Source organism: Macrobrachium rosenbergii, chromosome 27 (assembly GCF_040412425.1).
Source record: "Macrobrachium rosenbergii isolate ZJJX-2024 chromosome 27, ASM4041242v1, whole genome shotgun sequence".
Taxonomy (NCBI): domain Eukaryota; kingdom Metazoa; phylum Arthropoda; class Malacostraca; order Decapoda; family Palaemonidae; genus Macrobrachium; species Macrobrachium rosenbergii.
In genome coordinates this window covers 39,536,236-39,541,712 of record NC_089767.1, presented here as the reverse complement: position 1 = coordinate 39,541,712, position 5,477 = coordinate 39,536,236, and the positions used below count along the sequence as shown (strand labels likewise).

At 39.4% G+C, this 5,477-nt stretch overlaps 1 non-coding gene across 1 annotated transcript; it reads right to left on the bottom strand.

Annotated features, from left to right (window-relative positions):
• Positions 1-4,266: 4,266 nt before the first annotated feature.
• Positions 4,267-4,338, bottom strand: TRNAQ-CUG (transfer RNA glutamine (anticodon CUG)). The gene has a single exon. It is a non-coding gene; the product is annotated as a tRNA-Gln (tRNA).
• Positions 4,339-5,477: the final 1,139 nt, after the last annotated feature.

Sequence of the window (5,477 nt, the reverse complement as noted above, 5' to 3'; positions counted from 1 at the left end):
ATGCAGATATATTTGCACAAATGTCCTTCCGCGCACAGACAGCCCTGGCTGTCGCCTTCACTGCCTGTTTCCTGTGAAGAAGAGGTCAAGCGTTTGTGCTTGCTTTCCCGAGGCTGTTAATGTTACTGGTTAGAAGACCAGCAGTGTTATAAAGTATGCAGTGCCGTTTGCCTCAAGGTGAATTTAATTTGAAAGGTAATGTTGCGTCTTAGGAAAGTCATATCCTGAAGTGTTTTCCATGTTGACCAGTGAATATTCCCGACTTCGGGGCTGAAAGTAAAATAACATTTGCTAATAACTTTGTGATTGAGGAGATAGGTCACAGACAATAACACAAACAAAGAGGACCAGCGAGGGAAATAGTGGAAAGTGATACCCTAAACATTTGTTCTTAACCTGGGGTACCTGTACCCCAAAGGGGTACAAAACCGTAAACCTGGGCGTACGAGACATGATAGCCAATGCAATGGTACTGTATATTTACTTTACTGTATATTTATCTTATGTTTGTATTGTATTTATATTGGATGGGGGTACGAGAACACTTTCTGAGATATCAAGGGGTACTGGCACTGAAAAAGGTTAAGAACTACTTGTAAAGAAAAGGACAGGCATCAGACCCAAAATTTGTTGAATGTTCGAAACAGGAAGAGGATCACTGAGGGGAAACTGTTAGGATATCAGAAGGCATTACTTGAGGTTCTTTACAGAGTACCTTCCTTAGTCCCCCTAGCTGCAACCCCTTTCATTCCTTTTATTCTACCTCTGTTCATATTCTCTTTCTTCCATCTAACTTTCCACCCTCCCCTAACATTAGTTTCAGAGTGCAGCTGCGAGGGCTTCCTCCTGTTACACCTTTCAAACAGTTTTACTCTAAATCTCCCTCTCGGCATTGAATTACCTCTTAGGTCCCCAACGCTTGGCTTTTGGCTTAAATTTTATATTCCGTTCGAGCTGGGAACAGTGATAAGTCATATCCTAGAGAAAAGGATAAAACAGTTTTACTCTAAATCTCCCTCTCGGCATTGAATTACCTCATAGATTCCAAAGCTTGGCTTTTGGCTTAAATTTTATATTCCGTTCCAGCTGGGAACAGTGATAAGTCGTATCCTAAAGAAGTGGATAGGCATCAAACCCAATATTGTTAAATGTACGTAACAGGAAGAGGAAACTAAACGGGTATCTGTTAAAGATATAAGGTGGTGATCAGTTAGGACAATCTTATTATAGGTACATGGAAAAACGGGTTGTATTGCAAAGTTCACTAACGGCTGGGAAGATATCACCGTATAGTATCGTGTGTCTTGAGAGAGAGAGAGAGAGAGAGAGAGAGAGAGAGAGAGAGAGAGAGAGAGAGAGAGAGAGAGCTGCTGCCGGTAGTAAACAGACACCCGAAGTGAAAGATACGGAAGTGAATATGCTGACAAGATGGATAGAGGGGAATATTTCTTGTTTTTCTTCTAACACGGTTGTATCATTTTACCGTGTAATGTGACTCTCTCTCTCTCTCTCTCTCTCTTTGTGAAATAAGCTGTTACACATATTCTTTGTAAAAGTGGCGATGACAAACTTTGCATCGACTCGGGTTACCAGTCTTAAACCCCCTCTCTCTCTCTCTCTCTCTCTCTCTCTCTCTCTCTCTCTCTCTCTCTCTCTCTCTCTCTCCTGTGCTACCATCCTTTTCCCCTTTCCTTAATCCCTGTTTTTCTTCCCCAAATAGAATTATCCTATTTGTGCAGTAGACTCTCCCGGTGACTGCCAGGCCACTTGCCTCTAATACATCAGAAGTTTTCCACTGTTGAGGGGCAAGTCCCACGTTAATGCAATCCGCCCGTCCCGTAAGGGCCACAATGCCGTTGAGTTGTGGTCTATTACGGGCCTTACTGCTTCTGCCTACAAGGGTTTATAAGATTATACGGTCGGCTACAAGTAATGCTCGTAAAGTGCCTTTCCTGGGATGACGGCTAAATTGTATATATATTTTTTCCCCTCCTGTTTTCTTGCTGTAGAGGCTCAGTGAAGCTTCTGGTAACTCTGACGCTTCTGGTAGCTCTGAAGCTTCTGGTAACTCTGAGGCTTCTGGTAACTCTGAAGCTTCTGGTAACTCTGAGGCTTCTGGTAGTTCTGAAGCTTCTGGTAACTCTGAAGCTTCTGGTAACTCTGAAGCTTCTGGTAACTCTGAGGCTTCTGGTAACTGAAGCTTCTGGTAACTCTGAGGCTTCTGGTAACTCTAAGCTTCTGGTAACTCTGGGGAGCGTGTGCTTGAAGCATTAACGAAAGACAGTTAGTTGTTGGGGGGGGGGGCTTGGGTAAGTTTTAACCTCGTAGAGGAAAAAGAAAAATTAATCAAATTAAAGCAATCAAAACAAAAGTAATAACGATAATAAATAAAAAACGAAACTGAATGCAGCAATGTAAAAAAAGTAGAATAAAAAAGGTAAGAATGATCTTGGTTTTCATTTGTAAAAAAACTTGTTTATTTTATATAAAACAAAATTTTTTTAATATGAAGCTTATGTGGTAGCAAATAAGGAAAACAAATATGCTAAACACAGTGAAGAAAAATAATGAATAGAAATTTAACCGAGGGAGAAGCAATATGCCAACCCTTCAAAATAGGGAAGGGCTTCAAAACCACTGAAAGCAGAATCCGTGCCGTGCCCAAGTACTTTTCCCAAACGACACCACTTAAGGGCGTTTTTGCCCTTTTCCCCCCCTCTATTGTTCGTTTAAAAACTGGGATAGTTCACTTATTTTCAATGGTATCAAGATGAATCTTTATGTAGAGATATTGTCGTGATTTTGAGTTATTTAAGTAAGCTGAAGGGTGTGTAGAAAATTTAAGTAAATTGGACCCAAGTTAAAGCGAAAAGTAATATAGACCCCAGAGAATGAAGAGTAAATAGACAAAAATTGAAAATCACATGGCTTCACTTTTTAGTAGTCTGTAAAAGAAAACTATTGTGCCGGCTTTGCCTATTCGTCCGCACTTTTTTCTGTCCGCCATCAGATCTTAAAAACTACAGAGGCCAGAGGGCTGCAAATTGTTATGTTGATTATCCACCCTCCAATCATCAAACATACCAAATTGCAGCCCTCTAGCCTCAGTAGTTTTTATTTAATTTAAGGTTAAAGTTAGCCATAATCGTGCTTCTGGCAACGATATAGGATAGGCCACCACCTGGCCGTGGTTAAAGATTCATGGGCCTCTGCTCATACAGCATTATACCGAGACCACCAAAAGGTAGATCTGTTTTCGGTGGCCTTGATTATACGCTGTAGTGGCTGTACAGAAAACTCGATTGCGCCGAAGAAACTTAGGCGCATCTTTTACTTTTTGACATTGAGATTGAAGTTATCGACACTGAAGAATTTGTCACAAGATTGTACGAGAAACATAAGGGTTTCAGGTTCCCAATTGTTGATTGCTCCTTTTAATGGAGCAGTGTTCCCAAGAAACAAAGTGAAGTTTTTATTTCACTAGTTATTCTTTATAGTCACGCTTGCTTGCAATATCACTGTTTTGTTAATGATGAAAGACTACTGGTTGTAGAAAATATTAAAATTATCATGTAAGAATATGACGAAAATTTACTGTGGTAAACTGTCAGAGATTTAGCCAGCGAATGCAATTAAGACTATACATATATATATATATAATGGAGGTTATCCTCTTGAAAATTTTGATTATATTCATAATTTTTATTATATTCATAACTCACCCAATTAGAACCTTATCTTCTCTACAGGGACACAGAATAGGAAGACAGAGTACAACTTCAGTACCATATTACCCATTTACTTGTTTAGTTTACTAGTAAGGTTTTGCGTTTCCATATATTAAAACACCAACTGTTCCACCCATCCCCTGTACTTCCGCAATATCCGTGGTCTTCGGAACGCGATATACAAGGAAAATCCAAGGTGCCACAGATTTCTGGCTGATGACAGGTGTGGCCTCATAAAATCGGTCGTTTCCTTATGCCCAATATTGATGTTTTGACTGGGGATTAATTTAATTAGTTCTCAAGTTTATACTCAGTCTATTTCGGCATTATTTAGTTCTCAAGTTTATACTCAGTCTATCTCGGGACATTTGTCTCGTCTCCATTAAACCTTGCCCCGTGACAAATGTTTAACCGCGTTCTGTCCAGCTTGTTGCTGTGCATCTGTTATCACGTATACTCTGACATTGCTGGGGACTACGAAAGAACGCAACACTCGGAAAACATCCGTTTTAGTAAACGAATATAATAGGTTGAACCGAGGTCCCACCGAGACTCGAACTCGGATTGTTGGATTCAGAGTCCAAAGTGCTAACCATTACACCATGGGACCGATGTTGCAAGGTGCAACAAATTGAGGCTGAACCGCTTCTCCTGTCCCACGCTTTTGCATATTGGTATGTGGTGGATTTGATTGAATATTTCTTAACTTGGATGATTTGATAGATTATGAGATGTGTGATATAAGATTTGCCTCTCTCTCTCTCTCTCTCTCTCTCTCTCTCTCTCTCTCTCTCTCTCTCTCTCTCTCTCTCTCTCTCTCTGATATGTGGTGGATTTGACGGAATATTTCTTAGAAATTTGTTAGCATTATTCTTAGATAAGCTTTCTCTCTCTCTCTCTCTCTCTCTCTCTCTCTCTCTCTCTCTCTCTCTCTCTCTCTCTCTCTCTTACTGAATATTATTCCTTAATAATTTGATGGTATTATGAGATACAGTATGACACGATAATGTAAAGATTTACCTCTCTCTCTCTCTCTCTCTCTCTCTCTCTCTCTCTCTCTCTCTCTCTCTCTCTCTCTCTCTCTCTCTCTCTCTCTCTCTCTCTCATATGTGGTGGATTTGACGGAATATTTCTTAGAAATTTGTTAGCATTATGAGATATGATACGACAGATATGAGCTTTTCTCTCTCTCTCTCTCTCTCTCTCTCTCTCTCTCTCTCTCTCTCTCTCTCTCTCTCTCTCTCTCTTACTGAATATTATTCCTTAATAATTTGATGGTATTATGAGATACAATATGACACGATAATATGAGATTTACCTCTCTCTCTCTCTCTCTCTCTCTCTTACTGAATATTATTTCTTAATAATTTGATAGCATTATGAAATATACTATATGACGCGATAATATGAGATATGAGACCTCTCTCTCTCTCTCTCTCTCTCTCTCTCTCTCTCTCTCTCTCTCTCTCTCTCTCTCTCTCGCTGTTTTTTGAAACATCTCACCCTATCGTCTTCCACCAGAAGGTCACAGAAATAAGCAAAGAACAAGTGAACTTACGCATTAGATATTTTCTGCATTAATTTAAGGGTATAGCCTTTCTCAAAGCCACGCCGAGTTAGTAAATATTTATTCTGAATGAAATATTTATTCTTAGTGAAATATTTATTCTTAATGAAATATTTATTCTTAATGGAATATTTATTCTTAATGGAAATTTATTCTTAATGGAATATTTATTCTTAATGGCA